Source organism: Cryptomeria japonica, chromosome 2, assembly GCF_030272615.1.
Source record: "Cryptomeria japonica chromosome 2, Sugi_1.0, whole genome shotgun sequence".
Lineage (NCBI taxonomy): Eukaryota > Viridiplantae > Streptophyta > Pinopsida > Cupressales > Cupressaceae > Cryptomeria > Cryptomeria japonica.
The window spans coordinates 151,343,259-151,361,643 of NC_081406.1; the positions used below are offsets into that span (position 1 = coordinate 151,343,259).

An 18,385-nucleotide genomic window follows, 5' to 3' on the forward strand; every position below is an offset into this window, starting at 1 on the left:
AATTGGCAATTCAGTCCTTTAAATTGGCAATTCAGTCCTTTAAATAATACTTCAATGTTTTATAAATGGTTGCTACTTGAATTTCTCTCTTTGAATTATATTTATTGCTGATTGTGTTTCTAAATTGCTGCTCTAAATTGATATTCTGAATTGATGTGCTGAATCAATGCCCTTGCAAATGATTTGATCTCCTTCTTATACGTTCTAATGAGAAGAAGTCACACCTCTTCACTTTACAAGTCACACTCCATAACTAAGCATTGTTCCTGACATGTTTTGATGATGACCGATAATGATATCCCTTTATCTTGATCGAAACTTTATCACATTAACTTTGTTAAAATATTCGACATTATTAAACAATAGAGTGAGAGCTCTATATAAAGAATTTACAAGAGACAATGTTTCTGAAAGAAACAATTGTAAACTGAAGCTGAAAATAGAAACTAACTAAAGACGACTAAGATGACTAAGATGACCATTAAAGAAACGTTACAATATTCTAATACCCTCCCTTAATGGTCATCATTCTAACTACCCAGAGAAAAGCAAAGAAGGTTGCCCCCTTCTTCTCTAAACATTTTGCAACATGAGCCTGCCACTAACCCTCCTAGAATCTGGAGAACTTCTGGATAACACAAATCGTCCACAAACTTTTTCAAATGAGCATGACACCCCAAAACAGACTGCAAGAAGCCATGATTTTTGAAGAAAAAATCGCCAAACCTAGAAACTAAAGTTCACAGAGCATGGTTTTTTTCCAGAAAAAATGGTAAAAACCCAAAGACAGGAACACCTGTACCCATGATTTTTGAGGATAAAATCAAGCAAAACCCAACTCGATTTTTGAGGCAAAAATTGAAAATCCTTACAATAATTTTTGAGGAGAAAATTATAAACCGTACAAAATAATTTTTACAGTAAAAAAATTATAAACCGAACAGAATAATTTTTTTAGGATAAAAATTATTAAAACCCTCCCGGAATTTTTCAAGGGGAAAAAAGTTACTAAAACCCATCAAAAAAAAATAAAAAATTTAAGGGTAAAAAATTTAATAAAACCCTTCAAAACATCTCCAAGCAACTAAACAAAGAGGCAAATTGTGTGCCCCTAGTTGCATTGTTGCAGGGAGATGAAGACATTGAACACGGCTCGACTCCACAAAGCCCTAGACCGCAGGTATAGAGGATCTGAAACCCTAGGTTGCAAGATGCAGAATACAAATGCAGGTTGTAGATCTGAAACACCACAGTCAAGAATAGAAACCAGAAATTCGTGGGTACAAAAAAATAGAAGCAACAAGTAGGAGCACGAAAAAATCTCACCAAAAAACGTGTGCAAAAACCAGAGCCCTTGCGCGGGCAAACGCGAAAAGTCGTCGCACATATAGAGGACGGTGCAAAATAACCAATTGTGCGGATATAAAACAAAGTGAGCCGTGGACAAAGAGGAAGAACCCCCAGACAGCAAAAACACAAGTTGAAAGACAAGTTGCGCAGAAAAAAACAGACAGAACTCATGACAAAAAATATAAGGTCGCGAATCGAGCACACTATGATGAAAACGTCCACAGAGGATATCAAACAACAAACACGACCAGACATAGGCCAAAAACTTCTCATGACTTTCAACGACTTTGCTCACGAATAGAAAGAAACAAACCCGCGATCCATCTTCAACAAAAGAAAACCTCCACGATCTTCAAATGCAGCACCCAAAGTGCCCACGAACACAAATTCACTAACACCAAAATTTCAAATTATAGCTCCAAAAGAGCCCATGAAATTCTACAAAAATTTCAACAAAACTTCCAACGATTTATAAAAAATCAAAAAACAAATTTCTAGAAAAAATTCTAGATAAGAGGTTATGAGTTTTTTCTCAAAAAAATCGCCATTTTTTATTAAATCCCATTGGCCCACTCTGATACCATGTTAAAATATTGGATGTTATTAAACAATAGAACGAGAGCTCTACATAAAGAATTCACAAGAGACGATGTTTCTAAAAGAAACAATCGTAAATTGAAGCTAAAAATAGAAACTAACTAAAGACAACTAAGATGGACTAAGATGACCATTAAAGAAACATTACAATATTTTAATAAACTTTATTATCATTAAGGCTGCAATTTGGCTGGGAAAAGGTAGCAATCTTATGGCAAGAGCATGGCAATCCACTCTTCCCAAGATTGTTAGTCCACAAGCAACTTTAAATTACAATGATCAAAAATTTCGGCTCCTTCCCAAGTGGCATCCTCCATAGGCAAATTCTTAAATTTAACCAAATATTATGGAATAACTTTATTTCTTAATATTTTTTTCTCTAATATCAATGATGACCTTAAGTTTCCAAAATTTCCCGTCATTAAGCGGGGGTAACTCGGGACATGGTGTAACATGTTGACATAGCACCTTCTTGAGGCGAGATACATGGAAGATGTTATGAATTTGACTGTTTCGGATAACTTCATTTCATGAGCAACCTCGTTGATCCTTCTTATAATCTTATAAGGCCCATTGAATCGTGGTTTGAGTTTTTCAGATCCACTTCTCTTAAAAAAGGATTATTTATAAGGTTGCAACCTTAGGAAGACTACTTAAAAGATATTGCATGAAAATGAGCATACTTAGTTAGCCTATCCACCACCACAAATATACAATCATTTCCTTGTACTTTTGGAAGCCCTATTATGAAGTCCATGTAAATGCTCTCCCATTTTTTATTTTTTATAGGTAATGGTTGTAACAAACCAGCTGGATATGTTTGCTCCACCTTGTTTCTTTGACAAACCATATATTCCCTAATATGCTTCAAAATATCTCCTTTGAGGCCTTCCCAAGAAAATATTTCCCTTGCTCATATGTTTTATAGTAACCTTGATGACCTGCCAAAGAAGTATCATGGTATGCCCTCATAATCTTTTCTTTCATTTTCATTCCTAGGATGAGATATATTTTGTCTTTGTAGAGAATGAGCTCCTCCACCACCTTGTACTTGGAGTTTTCCTTCTCATCCTTGGCATATTTTGCAAGTATTATTTTTTCCAATCCATAGAGATGTTCATCATAGAACATAGGTGAGGTCTTCGCGATAAAGCATGGGCCACAACATTATTCTTTCCATTCATATACTTAACATCAAAGTCATAGGTTGGCAACTTGCTAACCCACTTCTATTGTCTATTATTTAGATCCTTTTGGTTCAAAAAGAATCTTACACTATTATGGTTGGTCTTAACAATAAATTTTCCACAAACTAGGTATTGTCCAAACTTGGCTAGGTCATGCATAATAGCTAGCATTTTTTTGTCATAAATAGAATAATTCCTTTCTTTCTCCTTAAGCTTGTGACTCTCAAAAGCTATTGGATGTTTATTTTGCATTAGTACAACTCCAATACCTTCCCCTAAAGCATCACATTCTAACTCAAATGGAAGAGAGAAGTATAGAATAACTAACATCAAACAAGAACTCGTTATTTCTTTGAAGCTTTTTGGGCTTCCTTGCTCCATGAAAAAGTACCTTTCTGACTCAAATTAGTCAGTGGAATAGTTAACTTTGAAAATACCTTAACAAATCTTCTATAACAACTGAGTCTTAAAAATTCCCTTAAATGAGTTGAAGTCTTTGTTCATGACCAATATACTATTTCTTTGATTTTATTTCATCCACACTAACCCCTTGGGTGTTGATCTTGTGCCCCAGATACACAATTTCATCCATCCCAAATTCACATTTGGATGCTTTAGCAAATAATGATTGTTGCTCAAGCGCCCCCAATATGCCTTAAATGACCCTCCCAAGTTTCACTATAAATCAATATAATCAACATATCGTCAAAGAACACCAAAAGAAATTTCCTTAATTGTTTGTTGAATATGTGGTTCATGCATGATTGAAATGTAGTTGGGGCATTAGTTAGCTTAAATGGTAAGACTATAAATTGAAAATGCCCAAAATGACAACCAAAGGCTGTTTTAGGAACATCCTTTCTGCTCATTCTTATTTGATGATGCCCGAAAAGTAAGTCTATCGTACAAAAGTATATTGCACCATGGAGTTCATCTATTAGTTTATCAACCCTAGGGATAGGCCATCGATTCTTGATAGATTTTTTATTAAGAGCCCAATAATCCACACACATTCTCATAGTGCCATCTTTTTTTAACTAACACTAATGAAGAAACAAAAGCACTAGAGCTAGGTTGTATATGCCCCATCTCAAGTAACTCCTTGATTGTCTTCTCAAATTCTTCCTTATATATCTTTGGGTGACAGTATGGTATGCTCAAAACCCCTCTTAGGAGGTTGTTTGAGTGGAATATTGCTAAAAACTCCCTTATGCTTGTCTAAGACAAATTGAATATCGACATGTGTAGTCTTCCCTCCTTTGGATGAAGATCTATCAAGGATCATACATAGTGCCACGCACTCTACTTGCCCATGTCTAAAAGCTCTTTCCATCCTTTTTGAAGACACCACCCTTGGAAACCCATCTGAAAGGTCTTGTAGAATCACTTCTTGGCTATTGTGTTGGAAACATAATTCCATATTTTGAAAATCTTGAGAATATTTACCCAAGAAATGTAACCATTGAATTCCCAAAACCACATCTGTATCGCCCATGTTTACTACGTAGAAATCTTCACTTGTTTGATGTCTCCCCAAGGTAATACGTAGTTGTTGAATTCTTTGTGTGGAACGGGTAGAGAATCCATCCGCCATGACTACCTTGAAAGCTTCAAAATTTTCAGCTTTTAACTTCATCCTCATTACTAAACCTTCATCAATGGTGTAGCACAGCTATCCACTAAGATTATCACTTTCAAGTTCAAATTCTCTCTCCTCAGATTCATCATCCGTTATTTCTTCTTTGTGGCGAACTTGTCTCTCCTAGAGCATTGATGACCCAACTTCCATGGTTCTCTACAATGGAAACATAAGTTCTTTGAAAGCTCTTTCATAGATTCTTCCTCGTTGAATTGAGGAAATGCTTTTGGTTTCCAATTATCCTTGGCAAAGGGTTGTTTGTGTGACCTTTGTGATAGGTCTTGTTTTTGGAAATTGGATCTTCCAAATTTAAGGCCCTTCCAATAGCATCTTGTAAGGATGATGCTTCAAAAGCTTTGACCAATCCTCTAAGTGATTCGAAGAGTCCTTCAATAAATAAAAACTTGAGTCTACTTTTGGTAATATTTGGCACCATGACAAAGATTCTTTAGAATTCTATTACACATTCTTCCATGAAACCTTGTTGTCTCAAGTGTGTTAACTCCTTAAAATCTGAGTTACCAAGTTCGTGCTCTAAGCCCGCTGTGCCCAGACCGGGTTCGTGTGGGTTCAAGTTGTGCCTGGGTACACACGAGTGCAGCCCAGGTGCGCCACAGGGGCCCCAAGTTCGTTGTGGGTCCATGAACGCGGACCCACAGCGAAACTGGGGCCCCTAGGCTGCACTTGGGTCACTTAATGTTTGTACAAATATCACTCATCGATTAGTAGCAAAATTCCAATTGTATGGTCTAAGAATGAGGCATATCTTTCATTTTGCTTCTCTTCATAGTTAAATGTAGTTTCTTAATGGTTTGCTTTCCTTTTCTGATTGCCGAGTTTTATGCCAAGTACCAGTTATATATCCTTGACCATCCACTTCAGTGAGTTCTCAAATAAATACATGCCATTGTCCGTCTGCACGGATGGGAATGAGGTACATTATAGATGAGGATAGCCGGTGATGATTCAAAGGTTTTGCAAATTTCTCATTAGCTTCCAAAACAAAAGTGTGGACACAAATGAAGCTTGAAGCTTTAGTTTGTTTCAGTCCTCATTTCAAAGTGTAAGAAAACTATTTTATGATAGTAATGGTCCTAAAATTAAACAGTTTTTGATACTTCATAATTGATCGATGCCAAATGAATTTCAATATTATCATACTATGTCATACATCATATGCCATATATATGAGATAAATGAATAACAAAATGCTAAAAATGAATGATAATATTGAAATTATGAACTATCGATTGGCATTTGATCAATATTGATCAATGATTAAGTATCATACTATCAAATGTATTTAGTTTTATAATTTTATATATATCTTTAAATTTTTGTAGATAATGTGTATATATATGTGTGTGTGTGTGTACATACGAACCCAAACCCACAAACCCAAGGGCAAAAATAATTTTGCCCATGCCCACAAACCAAGTTCATGTACCCAAACTCGGACCGGTAACTTAGCTTAAAATGCATCTTCGAGTTCTTCCTATCAAACCTTTCTAAAATTCTATGAGTGTTTAAAGTCGGCATATGTTACAATTTGATGATGCCCTTGTGTGATCAGCCCATGACACCACCATTCATGTGCTAATCCCTCTAAGTGAAGAATGGCAAATTTGATTACTTCCTCTTCTGTCATGGGACTAAAAGAAAGACAAGCATCTAGTTTTTGTATCTAAGCTCGGGATTGTAGCCTTCAAAAAAACATCAAAAGTGGAAAGGGTCATCTATCTTACTCTTTGTCATAAATCTATGTTGGGCTGCCTTCTTTCTCCTCTTGAGATATTTCTTGACCTTGCATTACGATATTCTTAAAATGGAATGTCTTCTAAGGTCCAAGATCAATTCTTGGATGTGCTTCCACACATTTATCAATGTCATTTGCTACCATGTTGGATTCTTCTTCTTGTGATTGCTCCTCTCTCTTAGTAAGAATGTAGGTGTTGTTACTCTAAGTGAAGATCTTAATGGACTCCTATTCTTATTTTTGGAATGGTTTGAATTAATGTCGCTTCCATTGGTTTGGTTAGGCCTAAGAGCACTGATTGTTTTATTCATGTTTTGAATTGCTTGGAGAAGCAATTGCGTTGTTTGTTCTGGTCTCTCCATTAAAGCTTTCAATTCATTTACTTGATTTTGTTCATGATCACCCATTTGATTACCTTGAATCGGGTTGCTACTTGCTTCTAGTTTTCTCCTTTCTAAAGCTCTTTGGCTCAAAAGCATATGCTTATTTTTTGATCCTCAGGCTGGCAGGATCAAAGCTCTAATACCAATTGTAATGTCCCCTTTTGGAATATTCTTTTAAACAATAATTTTCAATCAATATGGTAATAGTTTTATCAAAGATTACAAATTATGATATATATTCGCATCATTAACTCATAGCACAATAACCAAAGTTGATCGAATTGTGAATTCTCCACAAATACTTTGCAAATCTGCTGAATTAGAGGGTTTCGTCCCTAACTCAACAATGACAATACCAAGAATCCTGTCCCTAGCTTGTCAAGGGCATGAAAGGATTGTCGTCCTTCCAAACCTTAGCCCACCTTGGAGGGTTTTCGTCCTCCATGACCAAGATTTGAATCCAAACTCAGTAAGAGTATGAAAGGTCCACAACCTTCCAATTATCGTGAACCTAGAAGGGATTTCATCCTTCTGATTTGCAAATACCACCTAGAATTCAAAACCAATACCTTGAATGTATTTGCTAGACTATTTCTGATTAATATTTCTTGATGGATTGGCAACTCAATTCTTTAAATAATACTTGAATGTTTTATAAATTATTGCTACTTGAATTGCTATCTTTGAATTATATTTATTGCTGATTGTGTTTCTAAATTGCTGCTCTGAACTGATATTCTTAAGTGATATGCTGAATTGATGCCCTTCCGTATGATTTGATCTCCTTCTTATACCTCCTTATGAGAGGGAGTCACACCTCTTCACCTTGCAAGAGTCACACTACTTCATAACTAAGCGTTGTTCTTGACATGTTTTAATGATGGCCTGATGATGATATCCTTTATCTTGATCAAACCTTTATTTATTTCTTTTTTTATTTTATCGACTCAACTTTATTATCATTAAGGCTGTGATCTGGCTCGTAAAGTTAGAAATCTTATGTTAGGGGCATGACACAGAATACATGAGAAAGCAGAAAGTTACAACTATAATATACAAATCAATCATCAAAAGATGTGGGTACAGGAACTGGTATACAGCCTTCGTCCCCATACTGGAGTTCCTTCATGATTGTTAAATTTCTGTTACAACCTATCTTAACAGGTACACCCCCTCGGTCTCAGTTCTGTACCAAACAGTTCTGGATACCAGTCCCACAACAGAAATGGCCCAGGTTTGCCCAAGCTCCCACTCGGGCACCCCAAGTTCCCTACGCTGTCCCTTGACCCCACTGGGGACATTGCCCCCAAACAACCATAAGGAGCATTAACCTCAACCCCATTGGGCTTTCCATTGGGATCTCTTGTTGCATAAGAAAGTTGATTAGAATGAGGGGGTTACGAGGAATTGGGATCTAACTCTTGAGTTGCTGACTGATGATCTCTTGTCATATAAGAAACTTTGATGCTCCTGATAAAGAGCAACATGAAGTTTGTCGAAGATTGATTGTAATTTTCATTGTGTATTGACATTTGACTAGTTACTAAATTATGAATTTATGAGTCTTTTTCTTTTTCGCAAATTATGAGTTATTTAAATATTTTTATTTACAATTGAGTATCACTGTTTTAATATTTTGAAATTTAAAAAATATATATATACACACAGCCATACCCAGCCATTCTGTAGCCATGAGGAAAACCGAAAAAAATTCGTTGTGCTGGTGTACCAGAACCCTGTACCCATGCCCAATCCTGTACCAAAACCGGAACATAGGTGACAACTGATCAATTAATGTGTTACAATCAATTTTCTAATTATCCATGCAGAATTAGCAAATGAGTATAAAACTCAAACCGAGGATCTATGAACTACAATTTGCAAGCTATGAACAAAATAGTAAAAGATGGTGCAACTGCAGATTAGCATGTGGGCTCCTTGGTTGCTCACAATCTTGAAAATGATAAACATCACTATCATGTGGTTACTAATGCAATTCCGTTGTCTTCTAGGTCTCTTCCTGATTTTAATAATTTTAGAGATTTAACTTTTAAGACATAAGTGAAGTTTATTTTTTGGGTATGTAACCTAACCTGTAAAGGCTAATTTTAAAGTACATTTTGTTCTAATTATCATGTATAGCCCAATCTGTAAATGCAAATTTCAAAAGTTCATTTTGATCTAATTTGCATGTATAGCCTTATCTATAAAGGCCATTATTGATATTCATTATAATTCCATGTGAGAACCTTAATAAATAAATATGTTTTCGTAAAAACATCATCTTTGTTTAGTTTCTTTATATAATTTTTTGTTCATAACTTTTTAAAATTATCTCTGTTTAAGTATAAATTTATTTCTTTTAGTTATCAATTTCATTTATTGTTTCAAAAAGAGTTTTGATGGCTCACACTTCCCACGGCCTTTCTGATGAGCACTTAAACACCTTCCCGAAGGTAAAGTTACATGTGTCAAGAAAATCAGGCTAGAAATAGTTGGATAGGGTACTTCCCAAGTCTTTGTAAATATTCTGCTATCTCCACTTGATCTCCGAAGGTTCCTCTATATGAAATTTGTTGGTCTTCTCTTGATTGAGATCTTTTCTAAGTTTTAAGATGTTATAGCATTTGATTTTTCTCTTCTAGGTTCTTGTGAGAGTGGTTTGGATCCTTGGGGAATTACTAGAATTAAAAACATGCATTTTGGGTAGATTTCTTCTGACGATAAGATTTTCAATAGTGGAAAAACTTATTTCTGTAACCTTGAGCCTTTGCACCACGTCTTATGTTTATTTGTCACAAATAGTTATACTTCACGTCTTGTATAAAGTCAACATAGGAAATCCGTAATTATGAGCATCGCTTACACCAATCAAAAGATGGTTAAAGTTCAGTTCCGAGTATTCAACAGCAAAAATAAAGTAGAATAAATTAAATAAACCATAAAGAGGGAGCCAAGCTCTGCAAATCAAAACAATCAATTGTCAAAGTATCTGGTCCTTGTCAACAATTGTCAATAAACATATTTGTAATAGCAACTAAGAACCCCTTCTTTACATCAAAAGCATCAGTTGAAGCCGCTATGTCATGCTTCTCCACATCCCAATTTTGAAAAAGTAGCTACCATGTGTAAAGGTGTGTTCATATGGTACCAGCTGCACAGAATAATGGCTACAACTAGTTTTGAATAGAGCTTTAATTTAGAATTCTTCTGGCAAAATATAGTTCTCACTCTGCCTGGTATAGTTTCTGTCTGCATGGTTAATTATTACTGTGTCTGGATCAGCAAACGTCACTAAATATTAAAATCTTCCAGGCAATCATCCTTCAAAGTTTGAAGCTTCATCATCTCTCCTAAATATATCTTGGTTTCCATCTTGGTTTCCTCTCACCTAGACCATTCATTGCAAGTAAGTTACATTCTTACTCTGCAATGACTGCACCACCCTATATATCCTATCCAATCAAATGAAGTAGTTAGGACGTTCAGTGTCCATGGCCTAGAGAAGGTTCTTCCTTGTTAAAAACTTAAATGCACAAGAAGCTATGGTGGTTGCAGAAAAACATTTGTGCATCTCTACCAGCTTTAAACAACAATTATTCTGAATCAACATTAGCATTGTCTTTCATTATTGCACACTATCGAAACCTGTCATCGGCATTGTGCTGATGATGAGAAGTAATGTTTTGGCTAGAAAAGATGCCCTCAGTTTCAGCTACTTCTTACTAGCTGTGCCTAGGCAGATAAAGAAATATAATGTGTCTTCTTGTTACTGAGGTCAAATAGTCAATTTCATTGTCCATTAAATGTGTGTAGCCTTGTCATCATTCAGCATTGTGGTAGAATACACTAATTTTTCATTGTAATCCACAGTAATGGCCATATTTACAGTTCCTAGCAGAGATGAAGCACAAACCACTCTCTTTGGCAATGATAACCTTCTTTCTAATTCTGAGAGTTTAAACATTAATTTGGTGTGGTTGATATCCCTCCCTATCTTCCTGTAGCCCCATCCATGACCCCATGTAATTTTTCCTGTTCAAATATTATTCCAACGATTTTAAGAGTACTTCTAAGCATCCTCCCAAATAAGAGTTAGCAGAACATTACTTCATATTTATTTTATCTACAACTTGAAGATATGTTTACTTGAAATTTAGTAATGGGAATGTTTTTACAAATTGCATTTTGTTTTTGAGTTTTACACTTATGGAGGAACATATTTCCCAATTTTAGGTATTGTCTTATTATTTGCTTCAAATGCTTCGCAAGATCCATTATAGATGTCATACTAGATGTGCTATGTCCATTTACATATGCCTTGATTTCTATCTTGTGTGACCTTTAATGAATAATTCGACATATTGCTCAAGTATGACATAGCGAACTGCTCAATGTGCAAAGCAAAATTGAGGGCCTTCATGCATTCTTCTGACATTTGGGCCTTTAAGTGAGGGGATCGCACTCATCTGACTTGACTTTAGAGCCTTAAGCCACTCAATCAATGGTATTTATGACTTGCCTTTATATATCTGTTAAGTAATGGCTGTGCATGTCAATCTGCACATCTTATCTATTGAATGGTGTTCCATAATACTTGTCTATTGCATTGTATAGAAATAATTGAAGTGATTATTGTCTGCAGTTATATAATTGTTTATTAAGTGCCAATATTAAAGTGTTTCAAGGAAGGGTAATATCTTGCTAATTGGATTGTGCATTGTCAACCAATAATACAATTTACTTCACAGATGAGGAGCTGTCAGAATTTGTTGCATCCTTGTGTTCAATAGATTTGAGACAAATCATGCACAAGTTCTTGTATCCAATATTTTGCAGGATTTGTGATTAAAAAAAAAGTCACAAAATTCTGGTACACCAATCATAAGGAAAAGATTAGGCACATGAGCATTGAAATAATATAAAACTACCAAATGATCTTTGGTCCAGTCCATTTTGTCCTCTATTCTTTTACATCATTTTTATCTCTTGATGCTTTTGTTAGTTACTGTTGGGTTTTTTCTCGTATTTATCTCTACTGGGCAAGATATATCAAAAGTAATTTGTGAAACTCAGCGGCCCCTTTGATATAGTGAAAGTTGTTCAAGATCAACGTGCTATAGTACGGAAAGCCCAAATGGATAGTGGAGAATGCATAGGCTTGGAACTCTAAAGAACCTTCAACTTCTTGTCCTCCTGCTATCTCTGGTAATTATTTCCCTGGCAGCTGAGTGTAATGGCTGTAATCTCATCCTCATATCTTTGAGAAACCAAAGGAATTCGATAATTTTAATAATGATGATCATTTGTTGAGGAGCATCTAGAAAACAAAGTAGTGGCCGTATAAGTCAAGGTATTTTTTTGTTCCATGTTTATTGAATATTTTTTGTGTGTACTACTCCATATAAAACTTTTGTGGTTTGTATTTATGTTAGATGATTTAGTTAAGAAATATCAAGTTTACAGGCATGCAGGGGTATATAAAATAGCTGTGATGCCTGTTATATTTCATTTTAATCAGATATTGAGAAATACAATTATTCAGCTCTTTGAATTTTGAATTGTGAAGTTACCATGTGGTTGTTGCATTATGTTTATTTAATTATATGTAAAAGTTTCTGTGAATAAGGTATTAACCTAACTAATTTATTAGTGGATCCTATTCACATGTTAACTTGCGTCCTAGGTGTCTTTCAAGAAGTCTTTGTTGTCAATGGGATCTTATCTCATTTACTTCTTGTGTCTTGGGTCATTTAATATTTGCTTTAGTTAGTTGTCTCATCTTATAGGATTAAGACACATATCAACATCTTATTTAATCCTATCACTCACCTTGCCTATATAAGCAAAGCCATTGTACACTTTGTATCATAAATCAGAAGATCATATTTCATAGATCTTAATATCAAGCAATCTCATTTCTTGCATACTTTTGTGGAAGTTTATCATTGCTTTAGCAAGTGTTCCTAGAGTGTTGAGCTAATCTTCAGCTTCTACAAGGTATCAGAGATCTACTTACCTGGGCAAGATTTTTTTCTGCCCAGGGTACCTGTGGTCACGTGGGGTGACTGACCACTAGCCCCCAAAGGGCCTAAATTTGAGCCCCAGGAGGCCTAATAGGGCATTTTTTCCTTTGAGCCATCACTTTCCACTAGTGTCGAAATTTTGCAAACGAGATATCAACAAAAAGCTGGTTCCATTACTTTGCAGTGGTGCAGATCATTTTGCTAGTTTCTGCTGTAGGTGCATTTCATTGCTGACTGAAGTCAATTTTCCCCATTTGGACCTCCAAGCTCATTACTTTTCGTCAATTTATCCTGTTTTTGTGATTCCAACGACAATTGAAAGGTGGGCTCTATCAATCTATCCATACACTTGTTCCATATTCAACCCCAATGATGCAGGGGCATCCACGTGTTGGATGGAACCCCAAATTTGGGATTGCTCTGACCAGCTCTTTAAAGCTTTTAATTCGTAGCAGTGGAGACTGGAGAGTTTTAAGAAAATAGAGTCACATCCTTGGAGAAGTGGAGTCTCGTAGAGGCACTATTATTAGCAAATCTGTAAATGGGTTCTGAATGTAACGTATGAGTGAGGGGTTGGCATTTAATGGTTTCTCTTTTTTGGGGTGCCTTCTAGAGGCTGAGCATAGCATTTTAGAGGGGAGTTTTTAGTAGTGTGTTTTCTGTTTTTGGAGGGGGGAGTTTTTAGTGAGAAAAATAGAGAGTGGGGAACGGTTATTTTGATTTGAATAGTTTAACTTGCTAGCTGCAGGTGTAGCTTTAGGATGAGAGTTTGAAAGAAGGCTTTTGAGAAGCCCACCATAGTTGCAGGTCTGTGAGAGACCAAATCAGATGGAAATGTTGTAAAGTGAAGCCAATAGGCTCACTGTTTGTAATGTAGATTCGTTTTGAGTTTCACTAAGAATTTCTGAAGTTTGTGCTTCAGTTCGCTGTCCATTTTATCTATTTTGCTGTTATACATTTCAGATTTGTATGTGTGTTTGAGTGCTGATTGTGGCAGGTCTGTGGGGGTATCCAACCCTCTGCATCACCCAAGTATATTTTATTCAGTTTTTTTTATATTTGGCATATTGACTGATTACTTGGACATTCCAACTCCTAGACAAGTTCTATTTTTTTGGGTAGGCTTTTTCTACAATAATGATCTTATTTGGGAGTTTCTATATGCTGTTAAGAGTTTTTGTCTTTGTAATTTTGGAGATTTCTCATAGTTGATAATGAGTTTTTCATTTCATCCTTAAACTATAACAATGGAGAGATGGCATCATATTAAATCTTCATTGGCTTCATTTGTTGCCACATTTGTATGGTCTTGTTCCCTCTCCAGGTATAGCTAGTTAGAAATTTGCTTGTAAGTGTGACAGGGATCATGCCTTAGGAGTTATTGCAATGTATGTTGATGATAATATTTTGAAATCTATTCTTGATTTTGAGTGTCCTACACTTTGGACTAAAATTTGGTAGATATATGGACATCCTGATAATTAGCCATTCCCAAATGATCCTGTTTCACACTGTTTTGTGCCTCTTCATTTTTCAAAAAGGATACCATATGACTGTGATACTATTTGGGAGTTTGATTCTTTGGAGCACTTTAAGTCTTCATAAGATGAGGATTAGGTTGCTTCAGAAGCTCCTACTTCTCCTTTAGAGACAGTTGTTGTTCCTTCACCTTCATTGATTCCTTGGGCAAATTCATTGATTGAGGCTTCCATCTTTCCTATTTAGTAAGACAATCATTGTCCTTCAGATTTGGAGGATGCATTTGAAGGGTTATCTCTCTTCTTTGATGATAGTCAATGCACACCTGTTGTCAAATCATCTTTGTCTTTGGAGCTTATTCTACACCAATTTCCGCATAGTCCTGGTTTGTCACCTTCTTTGATTGGGCATGTACCTGATTTGATTGTGACATCATCATCTTCTATGGACAAGGAGACACTTGAGCAGTTTTCAGAGACATCATCATTCATTTTCATGCTTCTTCATGTCAATTCCTCTCAGGAATGGGAAGTATTCCTACCTTTGTACTTGGTTTTGTTTCTTCGAACAGGGAGAAAAGTTGTTTTTTGACATTAGATTTTGTTTTGTCTTCTTGGACTTATCATTCTTGCAGGAGATTCTTCATTGAGGGAGGGCTACATAGTCTCTCTTTCCATCTTATGGGGGGGGGCTATCAATTGTATCTTCGTGATAGATGTAGTCCTTGTGGGGTATCGATGAGACCTCTAAACATAACTCATTTCATAACTTGTACACGATTGCTTTTTGCATTCTCTCTTTTTGGAGAGGGGTATTTTCCCATGTGGTTTTTCTCCTTTGCACCATTGGTGAGATATCTTCTGTACATGGGTACCTAAAATGGTCTCATATCCGGGACCATAATGCACCATCTTTGCAACCTTACATCTTTTGTATTGATTTGTTCCTCTATAAGTTGGGGTGTTGGTATGAATAAAGTATTTATCTAACTAACTTATTAGTGAGTCTTATTCACCTGTTAACTTAGGTCCTAGGTCTCTTTCTAGAAGTCTTAGTTGTTATTGGGATCTTATCTTGTTTACTTCTTGTGTCCTAGGTCATTTAATATTTGTTTTAGTTAGTTGTCTCATGTTATAGGATTAATACACATGTCAACATCTTATTTAATCCTATTACTTACCTTGCCTATATAAGCAAGGCCATTGTACACCTTTTATCATAGACCAAAAGATCATATCTCATAGATCTTAATATCAAGCAAGCTCATTTCTTACATACTCTCTTGTGGAAGGTTATCATTGTTTTTGCAGGTGATCCTAGAGTGTTGAGCTAATCTTCAGCTCCTACGATAAATCTAGAAATCACTATCAAATATTAAAAAATTACTGATTTTATATCATATCTATTATTATCCCTTATGCTTCCCCTTCAAATTTCTGGATCTTTCCAAGCATCCTCAAAACTCATGTTCCAATCGCAAAATCCTAAGAAAATAGCTGACCATTGAGAAATATTAAAAAAGCAGAGCAATAGTCACCAAGACACAGGAACTGGTACTGGAGACAGGGACTGGTAGCAGTACACAATTAGAGTAAAAGATACATGTTTTTGTTTGAATGGTAAAGGCATTACAGCTTCACAAGATCAGTGAAGGTTCGAAAATAGCAGAGGATGCATATATGCTTGGGACTTTTTATCTGACTTGAAAACAAGATGACTTGCCCAGAGAGGTAACTGAGCAAAAAGCAATGTCAATCTCTAAAGTTTATATTACATAAAATACAAATATGAAAGATGAGAATGGCCAGATCTCAACTGCCAAAAGAAATCAGCAGAATAAGATTAAATCATCTGCCAAATTGCTGATCAAATGGAGGATTCAGTTCTGGGTATCAGATTTCCTATAAAGTGACATAAAACTAGAGACATAATTAAGACAGCAAAAATTACCGTATATTCCAATAATTATCCTACTAGAGGCCCTTATCCTACTAAACAAATCGCTAAATTGAAACAATGGGAGATAAATGAGCAAAACAGGAGGAAGTTGGCATAACCCCTACTCCACAATAAGACATTACAACACACCTCAAACTCATCAGAAAAGTAGCCTAAAAGAAAGCAACAAATTAATCAAGAATGCACACTACTACACTGTCCTGCTTATAATCAGACAAAAAACAATAAAACATTGTCAACGACAGAAACCTCTTCATATATGACTCCCAACAACAAAATTCTATTGAATCAATAATCTTGTAAGAGAAATCTTATGTTAAATAACAATAATAACAAATGAAGGATTGAAATTATGCATCGAAAAGACTCAGCAACTGGAACTAATCAAAAGAAGAAATAATTAAAAAAAAAGGTAAAAATATTACAGCCATCAATTGCCAACCACACATCTGCCTCAATCACATATGAGGTAATTATTTCAAACTTCAAATAATGAGCCATTATTGGCTACACACAGAAAACAGAGGATTCTGAGCACTTGCAGAGATGACACTGAATAACAATTTTAGCCCCATGTGCAATTGGAGACTGGAGTGAAAAAATCTATAGCACTTGCAATTTTCTAGTCATATCATACATAACATACTATCATACTGGGACAAAGTTACTAATTCTAGTGGTAAATTGTCATGACCCCGATCATGTCATAGCAAACATATTAACGACACTCACTGTCATATCAGAAATTCATAAATGGATTTAGAAAAACTTCACAAAGAACATCAATTACCATTATTAATTCCACCAAGAAATATATACATGGGAGGGAGTTCGAGTAAACAAATATTGATTAAGGGAACTAACCATTTCATTGATTAGTTATTTACATAATGATTGTATTAAGCGAGCAACTCTGATTACATACAAACAGCAGAATACAAATATATCGAAAAGACCATGTATATCGAGCATAAAATAAACTTTACGGTTATCATTAATATAGCCACTCCTAGAAGGAGTTGTTAAAGAAATCAAACAAGTATTATGGAGACATTATAAATTACGTGGCTGCTCATTTAGAGGTGGTGGAATTAGTTATTAGCAAAAGGAAGACAACGATTAGAATACACAATTAATTATGAAAGGTGTGATTTGCATAAACAGATCTGTTGTGAGGAGGTACGATTAAAAAGTGAGACATATCTCTTATCCTTCAAGGGATGCAACCATTCGGGTTTGCAAATTATATAACAAGGGTTGATCCCATCCCAAAAGGGAGGAGGGGATAGAATAAGAAATCGCAGAATAAGAGATTATTATTATAGCTGACGGAGTAGTTACTTTGTAGATCCATATTCACTTACAGACAGATTATGGTCATCATTATTGTGACAGCAGAATGAGTAAAAAGGCGTTAAGTCTGTATCAAGAGAAAATAAGGAATTAAGTCAGAAAGAGAAATCAGAAATAAGACAAGAGGTGGGAAGGAATCAGTTAGAATTTAGAAGGAAGGCGGAGACCATCTCCAGTTATAGAAACAATCAACAATTACCATTAAAGGTCAGCCAACCATTAATATCAACTAAGCCAACATGTCCCTTGAATTACATACGTCATGATTATAGAGAGTTTCCTATCAGCCTTTGATGATGTCTAATTACACTAGGGACTGCACAAATAATATTATGGAATGCCAGAAAATCTGTGTTGTCTGTTTGTATCAGAATCACTGATGTACTGGAAATTCATTAACTTTTACAGTAGGCATTATACAATCAGTATAAAGTAATTCATTAGAAACTGCGTTTGTTAAAACCATCATGTGTGAGAAGGATGGGGGAGTATTCCAGTGGCTCACATGTGGTCATAAGGACCCATGGAGTCAAGGAACCGGTTACTCCCTCCATGCCAATCTCACCAAGATGGAGATATGTGTAAGGGTATAAAAGCTTGAAAGAGCAGCAATACGGGCTGCCAAGTCTAGCAAGGAGGTTAGAAGCAACCATTCC

At 35.6% G+C, this 18,385-nt stretch overlaps 1 protein-coding gene across 4 annotated transcripts in view; it reads right to left on the reverse strand.

Annotated features, from left to right (window-relative positions):
• The window catches only part of LOC131071364 (AMSH-like ubiquitin thioesterase 3), a 50,348-nt gene that overhangs the window by 27,444 nt on the left and 4,519 nt on the right, over positions 1 to 18,385 (reverse strand). The gene's annotated exons all lie outside the window — the stretch shown is intronic.